This window comes from Pleurodeles waltl, chromosome 10 (genome assembly GCF_031143425.1).
Source record: "Pleurodeles waltl isolate 20211129_DDA chromosome 10, aPleWal1.hap1.20221129, whole genome shotgun sequence".
In the NCBI taxonomy this organism is placed as follows: Eukaryota; Metazoa; Chordata; class Amphibia; order Caudata; family Salamandridae; genus Pleurodeles; species Pleurodeles waltl.
In genome coordinates, this window is record NC_090449.1 from 636,606,955 (window position 1) to 636,633,071 (window position 26,117).

Here is a 26,117-nt window from a genome sequence, read left to right on the forward strand (position 1 = left end):
TAGCCAATGTGCCTGCAAGATGGATGGAGCATTGATGTCATGATTGCTCAGTGAGACAGAAATGGTCTCGGTGTCATGGGTAGGGGATTGAGTACATGGACAGACAGTGGTGGGGTAAAAGGAGGATCTAGGGGTGATAGATGTTGGAAGGTTGCAAGGTTTGCCTGCATAGATTTTAGGTGGGGCTGTGAGTCAATCATATTTGCCAAGAGGGGATAGGTTTTCTGCTGGGTGGTAACTCGGACACTCCTCGTGGAGCATGGGAGACCTGGGCTGTTTAAACTGGATGCGTGAGTGTGCAGGTGGGCTTGTTCTAGCGTCTAGGGCCACCAGATTGTTCACCATGGTCCTGTTCTTAAGTGTCAGTTTTAGGATATCAAAGTGAGTTCCCGGGTCTGGCCGTCGTACTACGTTGATTAGGTCCTCGCGTATTATGGATCGGCAGCCTCTAACATGGCGAATCCAGTGGATTGCCTTGTTTTTGATAGAGTCTACCCCTTCCTTGCGCGCCAATGTGGTTAACTTGGGAACGTTGACCATTAGAACTATATTACCTGAATGGGACTGGTCAGTGGCAGGTTGCGTAGAGTATTTTGAGGCAGTGTTGCTCATTGGTTTGAGGGTATTATGATAGATGTCTAGTGAATTTCCTGTGCTTAAATTATGGAAAAAGGGTGTCTGGTGAGAGTTCATGGTCTTTTCTTTGGTAGGGTGAGGGTCAGCGTGGCAGAATTGTTATTGGTATAGATGAGACAATGCTGGGTGGTAGAAATTTTGTGGATTCCTGCAGATTCCGGAAGGTTCCATCACAAAAATTAGGAAAAAATGTGTGATTTCCAGCAAAGTTGGAGGTTTGCAGGGCATTGGTGGTAAGAAAATGGAGTGGGGTGCATGTGAAGCACACCACCTTGGACTCACCCAGATGTTTAGTTTTCAGATGTGTCTAGGTCTTGTGGATTTTTCTACATGGCAGCGTCCCAAAGTCCAAAAAGTGCAGCCCTCACCATTCTAAGTGGGACGATTTTGAGAATTAGCCAAGCACTCATGGCCCAAATGTAAAACCAAAATCCAAAATAATCAAATGTCCTCTTACTTGCTGTGGGATAAGATGTTTTAGTGCACAGCGGGAGAGCTGAAAGATTGTTACCCCCTTCAGTTGGGGTAGGAGCACAGCCATGCCCATACTAGTTGGTAGCCACCACCCCACTATTTTTAGTTTTTTTGTTAAATTCCCTGGCATTCAGCAGACCTTCTGCCCCCCTGGGGTGTGGATCAGGGGTAATTGCCCCATCTGCCCACAGGTGGGCAGAACAACTTTGGTCCCATTTCTTTGGGGTGGGGGTATGACCATACCCCCACCCTCTTATTTTGAAAAAACAAATCTTCCCTGGTCTCTGGTGGGCTTTTTGCACCCTTGGGGGCAGCTGGGCCTTCCAGAAATAGGCCAGATATGGCCAACAGTAATGTGCCCCCATGGGGAGCAACCCTTGCCCAAAGGGCTGCCCCGCAAACAAAACACACACATATACACACACACAAATCCCTGGTGCCTAAGTAGTTTCTGCCCCCCGGTGACAGAGCGGCCTAATAGAAATAGGCCGATCTGCCCATAAGGGAAGCAGAAATGGACTTAAATAAATTCCCCCCCTTCAGGGGAGCGACCCTTGCCTAAGGGGACACTCCCCTTGTGTGAAATTGGCACAAAAAAAATCTCCGGGGCCTAGTGGTTTCTGCCCCCCTTGGGGACAGATCGGCCTAATAAAAATAGGCCCCCTGGAGAGCGGCTTTTGCCCAATGGGCTGCTACCCTTGTGTATAAATATAAATAAATAAAAATTCCCTGGTGTCTAGTGGTTTCTTGGCCTAATACAAATAGGCCGATCTGCCCTCTGGGGGGACACAAATGGCCCAAAATTAATTTTGCTTCTGGGGGTCGCTCCCCACATATAAAAAAAAATACAGTAAACAAAAAACAAAGTGTATCCCTGGTGTCTAGCGGTTTCTGCTCCACCTGGGGGCAGATCGGCCTAATTATAATAGGCTGATCTGCCCCCTTGGGGGGCAGAAATAGCTTAAAAATAAATTGACCTTCCATCCCTATCCAGGGGAGGGGGGGTGTGAGGCCCCGAGGGGAGTGGTGCTGCCCAGGACGTAACCGTTACAACCAGGGCACCCAAGGAGTTAATACAATTCAATGAGGCTGATCAGTTTCAACAGATGGTTCAAAAGAGTGTACGAGACACATCTGTTCGCCCCCCTAGCTTGCTGAACATGTTGGATGCGATGGTGACAAACTTCATCAGCAAAATGTTCAGGGCTGTATTACCCCCAGGTCACACCGTCTTCCTCCCCTTCACTACTATATGGAGAGGAATCTCTCCATATAGTAATGAATGGGATGAGGACTACAGGACCAGGAGTAATGAAGATTACAGGTAAATAATCAGACATTATTGGGACTTAAGGAGCCGATAATTGCCTGCTGACATGTGCGAACTCCAAGTTTGTTCCACTCTCTCCGAAGTCTGGCCCTGCATTTGCGCAGCAGTGCTGGGCAGAGGCATACAACAAGTTAGAATGATTCTTCATAACCACCACATGGCCTGTAGATTGTATTCACACTTGGGTGACGCCAGTTGGATAAATGTTTCAGAAATTGCCAGTCGCCCAGCTTGAGGCCCATGAATCTTACTTTTGAATGGATGGCATACCTGCAGGGAAGATGTGATGCTGGTGTAGCTCTCTGATACCTGCTAATACCTGCTCAGGCATGCTTGCGTTTCGTGAGTAGTGCCCTGCCTAAATGAAATGACCAAAGGTGAACATTATTTATTATACTCATTTTAAAGTGTTGTGGACTGTGGTTGCTGGCCTAGAGATCTTTTCTATCAAAGGGTTGCTGACAATCTTCTAGGAAGTGACTGAGAGCTTTGTTGGCTGTAACTGATATCGGACCATAGCAATGCCTCTAGGCTACCAACTCTGCCCCTCTGTAACTTATGACAGATTAAGGAAGGCACCTGCACCTGCTGCCGTAGGGAGGCCAAGTTCAAGCTTGATCTGAACGTCAGATGAAGCTTTGGTAGTCGAACGACCCACTTGTAGATCTTAACAACAAGTTTATTCAGCAGGGTGTTATATCTGCCCACACACTAGAAATCGGGGTCTTTTAAAACGTTGCAAATAAAACTGAATATTATTACTTCTTTTGTAAATAGGAGTAAATTATTTAATAGTCATTAGACACAGCGAGTTAAGACTGCGTGCGCTTGGCTTGTAATTGACTCATGGTAAGGTGCAATGCTTTCACAGCAGTGAGGAGCCACACTTGTTATAACATAAATATGCTGGCAATTCCATTGTAACTATGGTGCAATAGAATTTGTAAGGTGCTTACTGCCCCTGGTGATGCATTGAAGCGCTTTACTTATCCATGCCTGACAGAGACTTTCTTAGTGCTGTGTTTCTGCTACATTAGCCATGCACCGACTAGGGAGCGGTCTCCAGCTGTATCTTTTCATTTTGTTGCTGCAACTTCCCCCAGGCTCTCTCTCTGGGACTCCTGATTTACCCCACAAACAGACATCCACGTCCTCATGCAAGGTTGAAAAAAGGTGAGCACGCACAGTAGCAGAAAGTAGTGGCCTTGTCTGCATTTTTGCAAGGAACAAAATCCCCTCCCCATGGGAATGTGGTGTTTGATGACAAACTAGTGTACTGAGACTGTCTCTGCGACACTCCTGGGCCTCCAGTCAAAAGTCCGTTGCCAAATGGAAAGTATATTTTTGACTTTTGCATAGGCTATAGCTTACTGCCTTAGGAGAAGTGTTCTGAACAGAGAAGTACACAAAAACAAAAAATACCCTTAATTTGAATAAAAAATTGATGGCCAGGTTCATCATTATTTTATGCAGTGCAATGCAGCTAGACATATTGATTTGCTGCATCAAATAAATAAGGCAGGAATGGGCCATATTTACTAACATATGGCACATTCTTACTCTTCCTCTGTGCTGGCATACTTGTGGCTATCAAGTGCCAATTCAATCACCATTGCATTATGGACTGTCTTTGTGCCGGAAGGGACACCTTTCTGCACAAAACAATCCTTCAAGGCTTTTTCCTCTTTGGAAGTGTGCTACAAAGTGCAGCACACTTAGGAGAAGGAAAAAACAAAGCAACATAAATATATCTTTCCTTGTTGCGCTTACATCAAAAAGGGTAAAATGTTGGTGCATTACCAGGTTTACTTGTCTTAGTAAATCTTGGAATGTGCTAAAATACATCAGTGGGTGCGTGGGTACATCCACTCTCCACCCATGGAATGCCTCCCTGCCACACAGTAACACAAGAAAGTGACTTACTCTGCATGCGATACTCCAGAATTACCAAGGCACACAGGTCCATGCAGGGTGTCATTGCGTGGCTTAGTCAATCTGATTTAGGGATTGCATTGCCCTTGCGTCAACCTGCATGATGCAAAGGCAATGCAATGCTTTGATAAACCAGGGCCCTAATGTCACCAAGCGAGTGAAGCAAGTGAGCTTGACGCTCCCCAGGAAAGTTTCCTCTATGTTTGCATCCATCCTTCAATGGATCCATCCTCTCACCCCTTCAATACAATCCACTTATCCATACTCTCTTTCATGTTTCCAACTATACATCCACTCTCTCATCCACTTAGCCAACCTAACTTCTATCAATCTATCCATCCATCTTTTCACCCATCAAACTTTTCACCCTTCAGCCCATTCTTTCACTTTTCTGGTCATCCATCATTTCATACTTAGGGCCAGATGTAAGAAAATTCAGTTTTGCATTTATTAAATAGCAAATTCATAGAAATCGCTGTTTAAGAATTGCAAAATGCTATTTACAAGGATACCAATTTCGTAATTCCTACAAAGTAGGAATTGCTATTATGAAATTTGTATTAAGAAATCCCATTGCATTTGAGTCAATGAGCCGTTTTTGCATTTCCTAAATAGTGATTCCTTATTAAGAAATCACTATTTAGGAAATGCAAAACCAGGGATAGCTATGGGAAAAAGGCCCCCTTTGGTGCACCCCAAAAATAACAGTGCACCTAGAGCACACATATGCCTAAGGGTTCTTTTTTTAAATTGCACCAAGTTCCACCAACTTCAAGTCAGTGGTAATTGCATCTCCAAAATGCCCCAAATCGCATTTAGGAAAAGCATGGTACATCAAAATAGGAAATGCAAACAGTAAATCCCTTTTTGCATTTCCTACTCTAGGAATTGGTAGAAATCGCAATTCCTTAAAGGGCTTTGTACATTGGAAAAGCCCAGTTTGCATTTCTAAGTGGCCCTGATTCGGACAGTTAAGAAATGCAAACAACCTTTGTACATCTGGACCTATATTTCTTCCTTCTTTTTACCCTTCCTTTCATCCTTCCGTCCTCCCTTTTCACCTTCCTTTCACCTTTCCTTTCTCACTTCTTTCATATCTTCTTTACTGCTTTCACCCGCCTAACTTTTCGCGTTCAGTGATGCATTCCTCCGTTTTCCCCCTCTTCATTTTCTCGTTCTATCTACTCATCTTTCTTTATTTCCTTTTCTCTTACCTCTTCTTTTCATGGTCACTCGGTTTTCATCTCTCCTTATCCTTTTCCCCATTTTACTCATGTTTTTTCTCCGTCTTGTTCACAGTACTTGGCTGGTTTAGCAGCCCTTCGCTCAAAGAACTAATAGACGTTTTAGTGGGACTCATAATAACAGCCCATGGGTTTTTGTAACTTCCTTGCTGTAGCTGCTAAAGTGAGGGTTTCAAAGAGCCATTTTTGCTGGAGAAGGGACGTCTGCAATTTGAAGTGAAATGGGGCAGCATGCCTTTCCTCTTTTGCGTAGGAAACATCCACCTACAATGGAAACACGTATCCTCGTGCAGCTGCACAACAACATCATGGTTAAATTCTGTCGTAGCAATTTTCCAGGGATCATAAATACAATTTTAAACTAAGTTTGCCCTAGTTCAAGTGCTAAGCTCATGTACATAATAAATTATTTATAACAATGTGCAGTAATGTATAACAAAGGTCACTAGAATTATGTGGTTCTGCAGTTGCTGCTCTATCTGCATAATTATGGATTTGCGAGCAAAAAGGTCCACCATCTGCTATATAATTTGCACATTTCACCCACCAAAATACATATTTGTCAAATGGATCACAATTTGGTACAAAAAGTACCAAATCGTGGTTCTGCGCAGTAGCAGATTATTTTATAAATATAATTAGTTACTTTCAGTTGTCGATCACAATTTTCAGGGTCTAAACTGAGGCTAGTGATTTGCAACTTTGCCCTTGCAGTCTTAAAAGATGTTGAAATGGCAAAATAATGAAATACTGCTGCCACAGATTGTGCTGTAGTTTGCCACACATTTCGCCTTTTCTTGCAGCATAATTTTGTCAGATCTAATGCATAACTTAGTCGACTACTGCTGCATAATTTAAGTGGCCAGGGAAATAAAACATGGCACAGTATTGGCATGTTATAGTTCCCCCTGCAACCTGACCTCTCCAATCACAGTCGGCTGCTCGTTTAGAACATAGGGTCGGATTTAGATATTTGTGGTCGGGTGCTGATATCCTGTCCACCAAAATCTAAATCCCACAAAATATAATGGGATTTAGATTTTGTTGGATGGGTTATCCATCACTCCTGTGTCAGAGTAACCTATCTGACAAAATCTAAATCAAGCCCATAATCCTTTAAAAACTCATTTTAACAGCCTAGTTTACAGCACAGCTTTCTCCCAAATGACACTTTGGATAGTAAGTCTCCCACTTCACACTGCATGCTCTTGACCAATTCAAGTCTCATCTGATGCAAAGTGCATCACAGGATGGCACTTGGCGAGAATAACAAAATATCTGTGAAAATGCTCTTTGATTCTTGACCCATTAGCAATTTTATTTATTTCAAATTTGCAGAATCATTGAGAATTCCAATTGTGAACAAGAGTAGAAATTGTGAGCAAGTTGTCTTCATGTCCTGCCGTTAGTTCAAGTGATGAATCAACTCTGATCGTCCAAGATGCCTATCAAGACAACATCTGTTTTTCTATAATGAATGCACCACAATTTAAGGGAATTTTAGGGATTCCTCGGTTACAAAGATACAGTCCTGAAATAAACTAGGCTAACCAAATCTTAGTTAGAAATCTAAATTTTGTGGTAAAAATTGCTGTGAGAAGAAAGTTTTCATGGGAAATCCAGTGTTATGCTCTTTATTCATGGAGAGAAAAAGCCTCCCAGATTCTTAGATAATGCTAAAATGTCTCCTTGCAACCGCACAGGCTCTATGACTGCAGAGTTGGTTTACGTAGTGAATGCATTGGAGGAAGTGCATCACAGCGGTGTGCCAGAGCATCTAAGCATTGGGGCATCATCAAGAAGTGAAGAAGTATAGAGGCAAAGCCACAGACCTGGGCAATGATTGGATCTGCCTCATCTAACTGCCCCTGTCCCAAGCTGCTGAAGTCAAACAGGTGAACCCTGGTCTACAGCCCCCAATTATGGTCTTGTCCCCTCGGCTCTCACCCCCTGGCTCAGCCCTTTTTGCCTCTGTTTCAGGTGGGGAGGGATAAGACAATGAAGCTTTCATTATAGCCATTCGGGGTATATGGAGGACAGGACTATAGAGTTGCTGAGCCAAGCCGGTTTGAGCTGGGTGGCGCTGATGGCAACGCAAGAGCAGCCCGGGCAGCGGATGCTAGTGGCTGGAACACTGTGGTTGAGGTTGGTGGCCTGAGACTCAGGTGACTAGCATGAAATAAAAGCCCCACGCCGTGGAACCTTCTGATGTGTGTGGCTTGACCATTGGACTAAGTAGACTTACAAGTTCCCAGGAGTTATTCTGAGAGTGTAGGGTTGAATTCTGCCAGGTGAGGATGGCGATGTCAAAATGGTCAGTGCGGCTTGGGCACCGGTGATCTCCCGCGCCATTTTCTCCACCAGTTGCAACCTTTCCACCATTCCACTACTTCTCCCTAGCCATTTTGACCCATCTCTGCCCAATTTACAGGTCTGATGCTGCTTCTAGAAGCCATTGCAAGCAAGAAGCTGGTAGCTGCATTGAAACGCTGGCCCTCCTCTTTTGTGATCTGCTGGGGCTTTGGCTCTTTGATTCAACAGCTTAAAGTCACTTCAAATGTCAATGTTAATGTTAAAAGTATTTATAGAACACTCAAATACCCATGGGTGTTGTGGCTCTAGCTCTGCATGTTCATTTAAACTAAAGCCAATTCTACATTTAGAATGGCCAGGTTATCAAGGATTTCCGAAAGGCTAAAGGATTTGGCAGAGACTTTATATTGAGAGGCAGGGAGTTCCAAGCTTTGGTGGCTCCAAGTGTGAAACTGCTATCACCCCATGAGGTTTTCTTAAATATCGGAATATCCAGGTTTTTTGATGAATTCGATCGTAAGGTCCTTGCTGGAGTATGCCAGTTAAGACAGTACTTCAAGAAAGGGGGACCCACATTGTTCAGTTTTATGAGTGAAGCATAAGGCTTTGAAGACAATTCTTTGTTTGACAGTAAGCCAGTGCAAGTTCCTCAGAGCCTTCAATGCTGATTGAAATTTGAGGATTTTCAGGAACAATCACGCCACTGCATTCTTCACTGTTTGTAATTTCTTCACTAATCATTGTTGCCAATTGAGGTAAAGGTCACTGTAGTAATAAAGTTTTGCAAGGACAAAAGAAGTAACAACGGTTTTCTGCAGGTCGGCTGGAATGAAGGGAATGGCCCCAGTTCTTGTGGCCACCAGGCTGAGGACCAGAAGGAGGTTTGGTTACCAAAAAGAAGAACCTCCGTATTTCCTGAGTTCAGTTTCAAACAGGTATTGCTCATTCAGCCACTGACGGCTAACATGCAGTTGTGAAATCTCAGTCCTGTATTTATGTCGCTGCTAGCTAATGAGATGACAATTTGAGTATCGTCAGGTTAGGATATAAGAGAAAAACAAAGGGCCTTCTTAAATCAGCGAGAGATGTAACATTATTATTAAACAGGGTTGGGCTTCACGATGATCCTTGAGGGACTCAAATTGAAGGGAAAAGGGAGGTGAAATGAAATTGCCTACTGCTATTGATTGTTCACAGCCCATGAGGAAGGAGCTAAGCAGACCCCAATCTGACCCTTTGATTCCTAATGAGAAAGGTGATCCAGCAGCAACCTGTGTTTGACCATATTGAATGCTCCTGATAAGTCATGTAGGATGGGCGCTGCTCTTCCTCCATGGTCAAGTGAGACTCTTACTTTTTCTGTGGCTTTACTAAGAGCTGTCTCTGAAGTACATCCAGATCTAAATCTGAACTGTGTAGGATCTAAGAGGTGATTGATTTCGATGTAATTGGTTAGCTTTTTATTCATAATTTTTTCTATTATTTTGGCAAGCTTAGGTAGTCTGGATTTAGGCCTGTAGCTGTTGGGATCCAAGACAATGAAATTGTTTTTTTTAATTAGAGGGAGCAGCAAAGCACGCTTCCATTGAGAGAGCAAAAAACCTCATTGACCTTGTGTAGGAAAGTACCATCTTTCTTGGCATGTTACCCCCAAATTCTGCCTCTTTATCAGTATGTTTTGCCTGTCTTGCTGGGATACTGCTGGTCAGGACCCCAGTGCTCATAGTTTGTGGCCTAATGTGTGTGTTGTCAGTAGTGCTTAACTGTGTGACTGAAGTTCTGCTAACCAGAACAACAGCGCTTATGCTCTCTCTGCTTCCAAATTAGTCACTATAGTTTAGTGACTTCATATTCCAATTCCAATTGGCACACGGCACCCCCTTATAAGTCCCTAGTATATGGTACATAGGTACCCAGGGTATTGGGGTTCCAGGAGATCCTTATGGGATGCAGCATTTCTTTTGTCACCCTTAAGGAGCTCAGACAAACTCTTCTTCAGGACTGCCACTGCAGCTTGCGTGAAATAGTGCATACACTATTTCACAGTCATTTTCACTGCACTTAAGTGACTTATAAGTCACCTATATGTCTAACCTTCATTTACTGAGGGCTAGGTGCAAAGTTACTAAGTGTGAGGGCACCCTTGCACTAGCAAAGGTGGCCCCACACTGTCCAGAGCCAATTCCCCAGACTTCGTGAGTGCGGGGACACCATTACATGTGTGCACACTACATATAGTTCAATTCTTATATGTAGCTTCACAATGGTAACTGGTTTGCATTCTATTGTATTTTCTACTGTTTGCACTATTCTATGACTATTTACTTACCTGATTTTGGTCTCTAGTGTATATATTGTGTATAGTACTTACCTCCAGAAGGAATATTGCCTCTAAGATATTTTTGGATATTCTGGAAGTAGATTAACCACTCTAGGAGGGCACGGGTCGTAGGGGGATCCTGACTTCGTGGATTTGAATAGTTCCACTTCTTCCTCCTTGAGAGGAGGAGAGAAATCTGACAAGGAGTTGTCACCTTGCTGTATAGCTAAACTCAAAACACCTCTAGCTGGAGGTGAGATATTTTTGGAAAATTTAATATACATTTATTCCACCTTGCTCTGAAATAAACCTGCTATAGTTTTACAGAAGTCTTGGGTCTTTCCTACATGTTTATTAGTCAGAATTCTAGACAGTTTGAAATAGTTCTCTAGTGGAGCTTTTTGAGGATTGGATTTTTTGTGTTAAAGAGATGGATTTTGCTTTAGGATCATCATTATATATTCCTTATATTTTATTTTGTCTAATTAATTGTAGGCTTTCCTCCAAATTCTCTCCTTCTGTTTAACAACTTAGTTTTAGCTTCCTGAGATCTTCTAAATACCAGGGGATAGAGGGTTTATTCCTCTGAGGTTTAACTTTCTTTGGTGGGGCCAGAGTGTTAATTGTTTCTTTCAGCCAGTTGGAGTAATTCAAAATGGATTTATCTATAATCATCTGGACAGATCGGGGGTGATTTTTCCAGAGCTAGCTTGAAATCCTATGATTGAATTTTGTGCCATGAATGAGTGGAAAGTAAGGACTTAGAGCCACATGTACTAACATTTGGAATTGCGATTTCGTAATTGTGATTCCATGTGAATACCAATTAGGAAATCCCAATTCCAAATGTAAGAAACTCCATTGAGTTTCTTTTGCGATTCCCGCTGGGTTTCAAATAGACCTACCTCATTAATATTAAAGAGGTAGGTTGCAATTTGGGACCCACTGGGAATCACAAAAATCACATGGGTGGTGGCTTGCTATGGTCAGCAGACCACCATGTCTGTGATTACTTTGAAATAAAGCAACCTATTTTTTTAAGCGCAGTCCTTTTTCCTTAAATAAAAATGGGATGCATTTAAAAAGAAAAAAATGAAACGTTTCAGTTTCATTTTTTAAGAGTAGGCAGCGGTCCGTGTGACCATTGCCTGCTCTCAAAAAACGTTTTCGCTACCATTCACAAAGGGGAAGGGGTTTCATGGTTCGGTGTTAGGAAGGGATGCCCTTAACACCCCCTTCCTAACATCAAATCGCAAAACCCAAATTGCGCTTCGGAAACATGTTCATCCCAAAAAGCATTTTTCTAGTCGCAAATGGGCTGATTAAAAAAAAAAATTATAAATGCGGCCCTGAGAACCTTGAATCTCCTAGCCAGGTTGTTTACACATTATATATCGAAGAGAATGGCCTTGTGGTTGGACCAGATTAATGGCAAAACCCTTATATGGGTTAGGGCCTTATTGTTTGTAAAAATCTCATCCAGGATATGCCCAGCTTGGTGGCGGTAACTCTCCGAGAGAGGCAGAGACTGCTCATAGTTTGGTTAAGTGCAATAGTGTCAATATCTGTGATTGGCTCCAAGTAGAAGTTAAAATCTCCCAATACTTTATAATCATTATGAAGGAATTTGCCTCCATTAGGTTGTTTCTATTCTTGATAAACAACTGTCTCCGACCTGGGGGGGGAGCGTTGATAAGGCAGTAAACCTTTAAAAGTCTGATTGTTAGATGGTTCCATAGAGAAGGTCATGGCCTTGCACAGTGTAGTATGCACTGGTTCAAAAATAGCTGGAATGTCATCCTTATAAATGATTGCAAGCTACTCCCCTCATTTGGAAGGTCTGTCTAGTCTATTCATTGTGTACCCCTCCAGAATAACGTTTAGTAGGCCAGGACCTGCTGTGAGGTCTACCAAACTCTCTCTGATTAAAAACTAAAGTGGGTTTAGATGACTCAGTGAACATGGTGAACTCCACACCATGTTTCACTAATGACCTGGAATTTAACAAATCACATCGTTTGCTTTTCGTTATAGCCATAGAATTAGACTGTCCCTTTAGTGTATAACTTTGTGTGTCACCTTTGTTGAAATCTTCCTGCCCCAATAGCTCTCCACAATCTTTGCAATAATATTGGGGTTCACCCTGCAAAATGAAAGATCCAGTTTGGTGCAACCACCAGTTTTATTTCCCTTATTGTAATCCTAAAGCTCATCCTATGTGTAACTCACCTTTCTGGAGCTCTGGGTGTCTCAGTGGACAGAGGGACTGCGCAAGGGATGATCCGGGAATGGACAAGCATAGATGAGCTTTCCTTTAGAGTACCAGTGGCATGTCCGCTGAGCGGACGGTCTTTGGAGATGAGTAAATAGCCCACCATTACCTGGGGCATGCCAATGGGCATGGCTTAATGGACAATGAAGCGCGATCAAAAAACACATTGGCCAAATAAAAGCAGCAATGCAGTGTCCAGTAACGATTGAGTCCCACCCCAGGCTTCCCTGAAATGTGGAACTACTGGTAAAATAAAACAATTTAAAATAAATGTGAGAAATATCAAACTATAAAATAAATAAAATAGGGCTTTAAACCCTTTGAAGATGGCGTCCACGACAAACACAGGAGCCAGGCCCATCCCAAACTTTGGCAACAAGTATGCCTACAAGGAACAGAATCAGGCTCAAATGGATGCAGCAGAGCTGCGCAGATGTACTTTGTGGATGAGTAAATAACCTGCAATTAAGGGAGGGCGTGGTTTAATTTGTGCAATGAAACACCATCAAAAAACAAATTGGCCAAAAAAAACAGCAAACCAGAGTCCAGAAACCCTTGAGTCCCATCCTAGGCTTCACTGTACCGCGTAAACCATTGTTAAAATAAAACAAATTTATTGAACCCTTTGAAGATGGTGCCCATGCCAAACAGGGGAGCCAAGCACCTCCCAAACCATGGCAAATGAGTGCAGCAGAGCTGCGTGGACACACTTTGGAGATGAGTAAATAGCCCGCCATGATGGGGGTGTGCCATCGGGCGTGGTTTAATGTGCAATGAAGGGTGATCAAAAACAAACTGGCCAAGTAAAAGCTGCAAAAGAAGGTCCAGTAACCCCTGAGCCCTTACCCAGCGTTCTCCCTGAAACATGGAAATGACATGAGGTTGGGCAATTCCAGGGCAATGCCCTCCCCCCCAGACAACTGTCCATAGGAAGAGGAAGTAAAAGCTGGAGCTTACCAGTCAAAATGTAAAGTCAAGAATAACCCAGGACTAAGGTTGTTTGATTTCACCAATTCCACAGATGTGTGTCAGAAAGTTTATAAGAATAAGTTTACTTTTCTTAAAGATCCCTCTGCACTTATATTCTCTAGCACAAGTGATCTACCAGGTCTACCTAATCCCATACTCCCGGTCTCAGATCACGAGAACAAGAAGCAAAAAAAGTGAATCAATATGCAAGCTTTCCGACAAGCCTCAGCAACAGATGGCTGTTACTACTCTTCAACAGACAAGCCCCGTATATTCAAGTTCATCACCAGCTGTGGCACCACACAAGTGAGGTAAAGATCTTCCGGAGCATAGTTCTCTGCAATCTTTGCAGGGCTCATCTACTGAACCTTTTACTCAGGAACTAAAACAGTCCCACCCCCAAAACAGAGTTTTCCTGCATTTTATTGTGCTTTGCTCAAGTTCACTCAACTCTACGTAAAAACACTTTAAAAAGCATCCCAGGATCTGCTGCAACTCAGAAGCAATATTCAAACAGTATGAGGCATTCAACCCCACCCAGTTAGCGACTCAGAGCGAGTTGCATTCATTAGTCAATAATAAAGGATTTGAACAAGGTTTTTTTTCAATAGCCATAAGTAAAGCCGCTAGAACTATGTGATAGTGCGGCTGCAGTGATTTTTGCATTATTATAGATTTGCTGCATTTGCCACATAATCCATCATCTCCTGCATAATCTACAGAGTTTAATAAAAAATGTTTTGTTTCTAGCTCAAATGATTCCAAAGTTACCTAAAATGCAGCAACAAGTGTTGCAGAACAGTGGAATGTCCTTTGCAAAGCTGGACAGATCACCTTTCTGTGTCTTATTGCTATATTTAGGTGTTAAATAAACTGGTAGTAGTGAGGTGCATTCAATACCCATATGGTGTTATCAGGTTTAAAAATGACAAAATAATGAAGTAATATCTATCACAAAATGTGCCACATTATGATGCATAATTTGCCTTTTCTTGTTACATAATTTACTCAATCCTGGTGCATAAATTGGCCCTTTCCTGCTGTATAATTCCAGTGGCCCTGCTACTCTAAAAAAATCCCAAAATGTATCACTCCCAGACCACGCCTCACAAGAGTCAATTCACATGGACTTAGGCAGTTCATTCAGACCCATGCTAGATCACATTACGGTAACAATACATGATGCAACAACTATATCTAACCCTGCAATTTAGTCAAAGTGTCAACAGAAAGAAGGAGCAAATTAAGAGCCAAATGGCAGGAAAGCCTTTTTTCATTACTCAACTTTACACCAAGTCAAGGAGTCAAAAATATCTGGCCCACACTACTAACTACTCCTAAAGCCTCAGTAGCTGTTCTGAATTATCAGTCTCAGAAATTAGATATTCAATTTATCCTGCTGAACATATGAACGGCCTTCATTTCAGGCAGTGATATAATTTTGGCAGACCTAAACACTTAGGGCCGTATTTATACTTTTTGGCGCACAACTGCGCCAACGCAGTTGTGCGTCAAAAAATTTAACACCGGCTAACGCCATTCCAAAGCGCCGTGCGGGTGCCTTATTTATGGAATGACTTTAGCCAGCGGAGCTGCCTGGTGTGCGTCAAAAAAAATGACTTACACCAGGCAGCGCCGGCGTAGGGGAAAATGAAGCTTGGGCGTCAAAAAATGGGGCAAGTCGGTCTGAGGCAAAAAATCTGCCTCAACCCGAGTTGCGCCATTTTTTTTTTACTCCCACCCTCCATTGACATGACTCCTGTCTTAGCAAAGACAGGAGTCATGCCCCCTTGCCCAATGGCCATGCCCAGGGGACTTATGTCCCCTGGGCATGGTCATTGGGCATAGTGGCATGTAGGGGGGCACAAATCAGGCCCCCCTATGCCACAAAAAAAAAATAATAATAATACTTACCTGAACTTACCTTAAGTTGCCTGGGATGGGTCCCTCCATCCTTGGGTGTCCTCCTGGGGTGGGCAAAGGTGGCAGGGGGTGTCCCTGGGGGCATGGGAGGGCACCTCTGGGCTCCTTCCGAGCCCACAGGTCCCTTAACGCCTTCCCTGACCAGGCGCTAAAAAATTACGCTAAAGCGGCTGGACGTAATTTTTTTTGACCCGCCCACTCCCGGGCGTCATTTTTGCCCGGGAGTATAAATACGGCGCACATGCCTCAGAGTCATTTTTTAGAGGGGAACGCCTACCTTGCATATCATTAACGCAAGGAAGGTGTCCACGCTAAAAAATGACGCAAACTCCAAGATCTTTGGCGCTAGACGGGTCTAACGCCAAAGTATAAATATGGAGTTAGTTTTGCGTCGGATTTGCGTAAAAAAAAACTACGCAATTCCGGCGCAACCAGAGTATAAATATGCCCCTTAATTACCTGAGTACAAAATACTTACACCCTTTCACCAGTCAAGTGTACCTGTGCTCTAATAATTGATAAGCTGAGTACCTTGCCAGGTATTCTGGCTCTGTCAGTGGATGACATTAAGTGAAGCATGGCTCCCTCTGTTACCAACACCAATAAGACAGTCAAGTAAAAGAAAGTAAAAACCTACGTTTTCTCAGATCAAAAGCCCTACATCTAGTACTGTTGCTCACCTATCAAAGGACAGCACCAAGCGCTTGATAAAGAAGTCACTGGCCAACTCAATAGTGAATGTTCAATCAAGAAGGAACGCTCAACTGCTTGCCTAACTCTAAACTGAAACAAAGAGAACTGAGAGATGTTTAAGCAAAGGGGAGATGCCTAACAGTAGAGCAACCCATCGGCATCAAGAGCATAGAAGTGTTCACCACATACAAAAGGCAAAGAAAGGTCAAGAAAAGGAAGGAAAAAAGAAACAAATAATGTCCTAGTCAGGGGCAATGTCTGTGATAGCAATTCAATGTTTGAAAAGCCTATTAGGAGGAAATCAACAATTAACCAACAAATATGTAATACTTTAGGTGCAGGCAGCACTCATGACATAACCATAAGTGGATGCCAAGTTGCAGGCTGCTACCCTCATGTTAGATCTGACAACCTTAGGTTGTCTTCTCCCAACCATTCTGCCTGCTTGCCTCCACTTTTGCTGAATCCGTTCTTGTTGGCATTAGGACTCTGTGCACTTTATCATTGCTAATCAGTGCTAAAGTGCTTGTCCTCCCTCCCTAAAACATGGTTTGATTGGTGTATACATAACTGGCATAATTAATTTACTTATATTTCCCTAGTAAAGTGCCCTACATGTGCCCAGGGACTATAAATTAAATGCTACTAGTGGGCCTGCAGCACTGCTTGTACCATCCACATAAGTAGTACTGTAAACTATGTCCTAGGCCTGCCATTGCAGCATGTTACACTGCCATGTCGATTTGGCATTTAACACCGCTTGCCGAGCCTTGAACTCCCCTTTTATTACATATGTCAGCCCTACGGTAGGCCCTAGGCAGCCCATAGGGAAGGGTGCTGTGTAAATAAAAGGAAGGACACTTTTTAGTTTTACACATGTCCTGGTAGCGAAAAAATCTCAAATAGGTTTGTTTACTACTGTGGGTCCAAGTCCTCTCATCGGATAACGTTGGATATTTGGTTATTACATTTAGTAATCTGTAATTCCTAATTGAGAAGGAGTAGGTATTTCATGTTTAGAACCTAGGAACTGTAATAATAAATTCTCTTTACTGGTAAAGTTGGATTTTTTTACAAGGCACGGAGGCTCCTATTATGCTTTCTTCTCTTGCTTTAATATGAATAGCAGCAAAGAAACACTACAACTCCCAGCATTCCTGGCTGGGAAAATACAAAAAACATGTCACAATAGAACAAACCAATCAGGACACAAACTAAGTGTAAATGTCTTGACTGAGAGCAACAAGTCCTCTTTTCTTGCTGATCACAATCAAGATAAGAACCACTTTACTGTCTATTAATTTTACCCATTTAGGGCCATATGTACAAACACTTTTTCCCCTAGACACAGAATGGGGAAAAACCTTTGCTACATCTGGCCCTTACAGTCCTATTTTATTAGTTATATGCGTATATTTAATATTATTTTCATGTTTTAGTCATGAAACGTGCATATTAGCCGTTTCTGCTCATTATAGAATGCAACGTTCTATAACGAGCGTCCTCGTAAGGCAGCATGCGCTTTCCAAACTGTCCATTCCAAAGGTAGCGCTCTTACCGGAGGTTAGATTCTGCACTGTGCAGGCAGGGTCGACTGTTTCAGTTCTTTACACGCTTTCCCTCTGGTATTTCTAGCCTTTTCTCAAGCATTTGTGGTGTCGTGCATCCGTCTGCCCCGGAGTGCTAAGCCACACCACCCCCACCTTTGGTTTCTTTTCTGACAAATACTTCCTGCTTTCTTCGGGTGAAAGAAGTTAACCCTTTGTAGTCCTTGGGTTATTTTCTTTATTTAGTGGAGCCGGTTATCTTTGGCCCTCATTTATTTGGAATCAATATTTTAAAAATACTTTATTATGGAGAATTCTTCTGAAGATGAGGAAGCTCAAATTTTTAAGGATAATTTGGACTCTTTCATTAAAGACTCGGTCCAAAAAGCTGTTTCAAGCTCCATATCAGATTTTTCTAAGTCCTTTGAGGCCTCAGTTAAAAAATTATTGACTTTAGATATCTCTACTTCAGCTTCTAAAAAGCCCAGAAAAAGAAGAGCAGATAATTTGGCTTCAAAGAGAGACTCTCCTTGAAAAAGTTCAGTTTCTGAACCTGGTACTTCCACAAACCTTAGTTTTCCCATTCATATTACTCAATTGGGAGACACAGACGATGATTTGGGTGATTCTGACATGGATAAGGATGATCCAGACAAAATTATCTGGTCAGGGCCTGTGGAGAAGAGGTGTAAAACTTCTCTTAATGAACTGGCAGAGTCCTCAAAAGTTTCTAGTTCCAATGAATCCATTTTAGATTTTTCAGGTCAACCAATGTTTGATCCTGCGCTTATCCGTCACCCAAATTCCACTGAGTGGACGCTCAGTGATCATGTCGCAACTTATGTCTCCAATAAATTACCTCAACCCTTAGACAAATTGTCTCATAATAGATTAAAATCAGAATGTCCTAGACTGTCCTTATCTAATAATATTTCAGCCACTCCTGTGATTGACCCTAACATGTTAATGTTCTTCACTAAGTTTGGTATAGTCCCCAAAAAAGGTGTGGATAGAACATGGACCAATTATCAAGATAGATTGTTGGATCTTTCCGGTCCATTAACAAGAATTTTGGATTTGGCAAAAGAAGCCAGAATGGAGGGCACCAAAGTTGACCCTCTAATTTGATCAAATTGGGCCCAAAGGGCCATTTGTCTTTTAGGGAACACTAATGCTGCTATGGCGCAGGAGAGACGGAAGAGTCTCCTTTTGAAAATTGATCCAGAATTAAGCAACCTTGTTTCCAAAGAGATGGGACAGGACGCTAATGGATTGCTCTTTGGAAAATCCTTTACTAAGGAGCTCAGAAAATATGTGGCCACCTATACGTCCATTGATAAGGTGCAATCTTCCATGCAAAAGATTTTCCATTCTCTGTTTTTTGGCAGGGCCGCAAAGGCAGGAGCCGCTTTGCTGGCCGATTTGGCCACAGAGGTATGGTCAATCAAAACAGAGGCTCCTTTGGATACAAGCAAGATTTCAAACCACAATTCTATCCCCAGAGGAATCGTTCATTCAGACAACGTGGTTACAGAACTAGAGGTTTTCAGAATTTAGGTAAGAGATCAGTATTCTGGCCCGTTGTTAGTGAGGGTGAACAAGAAAATACCAAGACTGTCTTGGATCCAGAATATGATTCTAAAGGGAACAGGATACCCTAATCAGAGGCAACATTCTGAAATTTCTTAGACCAATACCTTCTCTGGATATTCTTACCACTAGCGATATAATCTCAGTGAAAACGTTGTCGTCATGCAAGAATAATTTATGAGAAACCATTCCTGTAGACTGGCCCTCGCCAGCTATTGTATCCATAGTGTTAAAAGAAAAACATCACTTTGATTCCTGGGGAATTCCCATCTCGCCCTATGCTCAGCCTTGCTATCCTTACTTACTGGAAAACAGCACAACTAACTCTTCAACAAGATTTCAAAAGCAAGTGTACTCAATACTTAAAGGATCAACATAGCACCATAATGTCCTCTACCCCAGCACAATTTCAGCCTCTGGGGGACAATTGAGGCTGACTTCTGCAGGCCTTGCAGAAATTTTCATACACATGCATTGCACATTCAAGCTCCCTCTCCTTCCCCCTTCAAAAAACAACATAAGTTCCCTAAAATTGGTTCTTGTAACATTGCAGGGGCAAAATCCAAACTAGAGAATGGGATCCCCCGCCAACATGGAAGAATTATGATGTCATAGTCCTTCGGGAAACTTGGGCAATGGCCTCTCTTCCAATCATGGGTTACATGCCTTACAATATCCCCGCAACAAAACAACACAAGTGTGGGAGACCAGAAGCAGGCCTCACGATGTATATAACTTTATCGTTAAAAATAGAAATTAGGGCTCAGACCGAAACTGACCCAGGTTTACAACTCTTGGAGTTATGGAACTGGAACAAACAAGGGGAATCATCCATATTCTTGATTAATGCCTATATCCATCCAGACCCAATGACAAAAATGGATTTAATGATCAAACTGATTACCATGGCACAAGTGGGCATATTTATACTCTGTTTGCCCTGAATGTGCATCAAAGATTTTGACGCACAATCGGTGAAAACCGTGCACCATATTTATACAATGACGCCCAAGTCCGCGAATGCCAAAAGTCCGCCATGTGCGTAATTTTCTGGATGCGGGAAACTGCCTTGCGTTAATGACATGCAAGGTAGGCATTCCCGTACAAAAAATAACTTAAACACCCGTGCACCATATTTATGCTACCGCGCAAAAATCTTGCACGGCCTGGGGGTGGAGTCGGAAAATGACGCACAGCCCGATTTGCGTAAAAAAATAACGCCTGGGTCAGGGCAGGCATTAAAATGGGGCAAAAACACCACTACTTAAGGAAAACACACAGAAGCAACAGCAGAGCTTCAAAAGGAAGACATGGAGGTGCTTTTCATCCAGCATGCACGCAGACACAGAGCACAGGACCAAAAACAGCAGCTTCTACAACACCAGCAGGGATCCCAAAGGCATCGCAGAAGGCAGGAGAGGATATTCCACACCAGGAGAACCCTTCTTGGACTCCGGCAGCAAGACATCAGCCAGAGGTACAGACTCAACTGTCAAGCCATTCAGCAGCTGCTTCGAAACATTGAGCCACAGTTGGCACCCAGCTTGCAGACACCCCACATCATTCCACCAGAAACCAAGCTGCTAGCCGTACTCCACATGTCGGCATGTGGCTCCTTTTAAACCACTGATGCCCTGGTTACCGGGATCTCACAGCCCTCATTATCTGACTTCCTACCCCAGGTATTGGATGCCAAATAACAACAGATGCCACTCCACAGACACAAGGGAACAATTTAAAACAACACAATGACAATGACATGGCCTTAACTGGCAGTACAACTTGGAAGATTAATCTTTCAATATCACGTCAATAACACTTAATCAAACACCCTTCCTACCAATAAGTACTGTGTAAGGGGTGTGTAATGTGTTTCGCTGCAGGTCAAACACCATGAGACACATAGCATGATGATGATGATTCTAATGAAGGTGACATGGAATCATTGAGGCAGTACCAATATCTCACATCACTCCTGCTCTGACATTGCCCACTACCAATAAGCAAGTGGACTGTGCTAAGAACACATATTGATGTGACAATATTGAAAGTGCACATTCCGACACATACGATTTGAGACAATTACACATATACGCAAGAGATGTACAGGCATATGGACCTTCTGACAATGTAAATGACAAACTCACAACCAAGTTAGCCAGCTGAACTGGAACAGGTTCAGTAGTATAGGTACACGTTTGAACCTGAATCGACTCGGCAAGGGCAGAGAAATAGGTCTGCATAGAACTTGTCACACATGGGATATTTGTGCATTGTCAATTGTCAACACGTCAGTGCTGACAACTTAACCCCTTCGCTGCCAGGCCTTTTTCCCCTCCTGTGCCGCGCCTTTTTTTGGCTATTTGGGGCAGTTCGCGCTTACGCCCTAATAACTTTTTGTTCACATAAGCTACCCACGCCAAATTTGTGTCCTTTTTTTCCAACATCCTATGGATTCTAGAGGTACCCAGACTTTGTGGGTTCCCTTGAAGGAGACAAAGAAATTAGCCAAAATACAGTGAAAATGTTGTTTTGTTTTTAAAAAATGGGAAAAAAGGGCTGCAGAAGGCAGCTCGTGGTTTTTTTTCCCTGAAAATGGCATCAACAAAGGGTTTGTGGTGGCAAGATCGCCATCTTCCCAGCTTTCAGGAACAGGCAGACTTGAACTGGAAAACCCCATTTTTCAATACAATTTTGACATTTTACTGGGACATACCCCATTTTTACTATTTATTGTGCTTTCAGCCTCCTTCCAGTTAGTGACCAAAATGGGTAAGAAACCAATGCTGGATCCCAGAAAGCTAAACATTTCTGAAAAGTAGACAAAATTCTGAATTCAGCAAGGGGTCATTTGTGTACATCCTACAAGTGTTTCCTACAGACAATAACAGCTGAAATAAAAAAATATTGAAATTGAGGTGAAAAAAACAGCCATTTTTCTCCACGTTTTACTCTGTAACGTTTTCCTGCGATGTCAGATTTTTTAAAGCAATATACCGTTTTGTCAGCAGGACTCTTCTGGTTGTGGGGATATATAGGGCTTGTAGGTTCATCAAGAACTCTAGTTACCCAGAGCCAATAAATGAGCTGCACCTTGCAATGGGTTTTTATTTTATACCGGATATATAGCAATTCATTTGCTGAAATATAAAAAGTAAAAAATAGGTATCAAGAAAACCTTTGTATTTCCAAAATGGCCACAAGATAAGGTGTTGAGAAGCAGTGGTTATTTGCACATCTCTGAATTCTGGGGTGTCCATACTAGCATGTGAATTACAGGGCATTTCTCAAATAGACATCTTTTTTGTCAAAGACAAGGGGCAATAACACTTGTTTTGCTATTCTGTGTTCCCCCAAGTCTCCCGATAAAAATGGTACCTCACATGTGTGGGTAGGCCTAGCGCCCACGAAAGGAAATGGCTCAAAACACAAAGTGGACACATCACATTTTTTTACATAAAACAGAGGTGTTTTTTGCAAAGTGCCTACCTGTGGATTTTGGCCTCTAGCTCAGCCGGCTCCCGGGGAAACCTAGCAAACCAGCGCATTTTTGAAAACTAGACACCTAGGGGAATCCACGATGGGGTGACTTGTGGGGCTCTGACCAGGTACTGTTACCCAGAATCCTTTGCAAACCTCAGCATTTGGCTAAAAAAACACGTTTTCCTCACATTTCGGTGACAGAAAGTTCTGGAATCTGAGAGGAGCCACAAATGTCCTTCCACCCAGCATTCCCCCAAGTCTCCCGATAAAAATGATACCTCACTTGTGTGGGTAGGCCTAGCACCTGCGACAGGACCGCGACAGGAAATGCCCCAAAACACAACGTGGACACATCCCATTTTTTGACAGAAAACAGGGGTGTTTTTTGCAAAGTGCCTACCTGTAGATTTTGGTCTCTAGCTCACCCGGCACCCGGGGAAACCTACCAAACCTGTGCATTTTTGAAAACTAGAGACCTAGGGGAATCCAAGATGGGGTGACTTGTGGTGCTCTGACCAGGTTCTGTTACCCAGAATCCTTTGCAAACCTCAAAATTTGGCTAAAAAAACACATTTTCCTCACATTTCGGTGACAGAAAGTTCTGGAATCTGAGAGGAGCCACAAATTTCCTTCCACCCAGCGATCCCCCAAGTCTCCCGATAAAAATGGTACCTCACTTGTATGGGTAGGCCTAGAGCCCACAAAAGGAAATGGCCCAAAACACAACGTGGACACATCACATTTTTTCACAGAAAACAGAGGTGTTTTTTGCAAAGTGCCTACCTGTGGATTTTGGCCTCTAGCTCAGCCGGCCCCAGGGGGGGCAGAAATGGGCTAAAATAAATTTGCCCCCCCAACCTCCCCGGGGAGCGACCCTTGCCTACGGAGTCGCTCCCCCTGCGTGACATTGGTGCAAAAAAAAAGATCTCCGGTGCCTAGTTGTTTCTGCCCCCCTTGGGGGCAGATTGACCTAAAATCGGCCGATTTGCCTCCAAGGGGGGCAGAAATGGTCTAAATACAATTTGCCCCCCAGGGGAGCGACCCTTGCCTAATGGGTCGCTCCCCATCTCTAAAAAAACAAACAAAAAAATTAGCCCTGGCGCCTAGAGGTTTCTGCCCCCCTGGGGGCACATCGGCCTAATAACAATAGGCCAATCTACACCCGGGGGGGGCAGAAATGGCCTAAAATAAATTTGCCCCTCCGCCCCCCTCAACCCACCCCGAGGAGCGACCCTTGCCTACGGGGTCGCTCCCCTTGCGTGACATTGGCGCAAAAAAAATCACTGGTGCCTAGTTGTTTCTGCCCCCCTTGGGGGCAGATTGACCTAAAATCCGCTGATCTGCCCCCAAGGGGAGCAGAAATGGTCTAAATACAATTTTCTCCCCAGGGGAGCGACCCTTGCCTACGGGGTCGCTCCCCTTGCGTGACATTGGCGCAAAACAAATCACTGGTGCCTAGTTGTTTCTGCCCCCCTTGGGGGCAGATTGACCTAAAATCCGCTGATCTGCCCCCAAGGGGAGCAGAAATGGTCTAAATACAATTTGCTCCCCAGGGGAGCGACCCTTGCCTAATGGGTCGCTCCCCATCACTAAAAAAACAAACAAAAAAAAAATTGCCCTGGCGCCTAGAGGTTTCTGCCACCCCTGGGGGCAGATCGGCCTAATAACAATAGGCGGATATGCCCCCGGGGGGACTGAAATGGCCTAAAATAAATTTGCCCCCAAACCCCCCCCCCCCCCCGGTGAGCGACCCTTGCCTACGGGGTCGCTCCCCTTGCGTGACATTGGCGCAAAAAATAAATCCCCAGTGCCTACTGGTTTCTGGGAAGATTGACCTAAAATCGTCCGATCTGCCCCCAAAGGGGGCAGAAATGGCCTAAATACAACTTGCCCCTCCAGGGGAGCGACCCTTGCCTAAGGGGTCGCTCCCCATCTGTAAAACAACAAACAAACAAAAAAATCCCCGGTGCCTAGTGGTTTCTGCCCCCCTTGGGGGTAGATCGGCCTAATTAAAATAGGGTAATCTGCCCCCCAGGGGGGCAGAAATGGGATAAAATAAATTTGCCCCCCAGGGGAACGACCCTTGCCTAAGGGGTCACTCCCCTTGCGTGAAATTCGCAAAAAAAAAAGAAACTCCCTGGTCTCTAGTGGTTTCTGTCCCCCTTGGGGGCAGATTGGCCTCATTTAAATAGGCCAATCTGCCCCAAGGGGGGCAGAAATGGCCTAAATATAATTTGCCCCCTAGAGGAGCGACCCTTGCCTAAGGGGTCGCTCCCTACTGCAAAAATACAAAACAAAACAAAAGCAACAAATTTTTTTTTTATCCCTGGTGCCTAGAGGTTTCTGCCCCCCCCCTGGACACCACACAATAACACAAACACCGATGAGTCACAGACAACACAAGAGAACAGCTGCCATGCAAAGCGATAATCATGGTGCAAGCAACATCAACATTTTCTCACTCATTTTCTCTTTCAGCTGATCAGGGGTATGAGATCCAGCCATGGATCATGACCCCATTTGCAAACCCAAGCACAGCATCAGCGCGTGCCTATAATGAGGCACATCGGAGGACACACACCATAGTCGAGAGGACCTTTGGCATCCTGAAGTCAAGATTCAGGTGCCTCAACATCACCGGAGGCAGCCTCCTATACTCACCAGAAATGGTTTGCAAGATCATTTTGACCTGTGCAATCCTGCACAACATTTGTGTAAGGAGGAACACTCCCCTATATGAACCCGATCCACAAATGCCTGAAGAACAGGAAGAGGAGGACGTTGTCCATCAACATGAGGGGGACCATCCAAACTTAGCTGCAGGATTGCGTCGGAGACAATACACTGTCCAAATTTCCTTTTAACTCTACTCACCATCACCACTGTCTTACCATATGTCAATAAACACCTATTCTAATCATTATATCATGGTCTGGGTAATCATTTTTGCATCACATTATCCCTAAGAGTCATAATCAGAGTGTAGCTTCATGGGGCATTGCAGATATACATATTAGGATACTGAAAAATCCCATTTGATGGGTATGAATGTACACCCAACTTCACGCACACTGTAAATGACATATCTCATGTCCATTTCACATTTGAGGGCAATAGCAGAGGACCACAACTATTTCACACATACATGTTGGCAATATGGTTCATTGCAGCATATGGCACACAACTAAGACACCATCATTCACTAAGGAAATAAATGCCTCATGCATGAGGCAGTGGATGTGCTATAGCATTGGTAACAAGAAGGTATGACCAGATCCTTGACAGCAGTAAGTGTGACATCAGCTATCTTTGCAAGGAGTATGTGTGACAAGAAATCCATGTAAGCAGCAAATGGATAGCACAAGTGCCCCAGGTATGACTCGCATTGCTC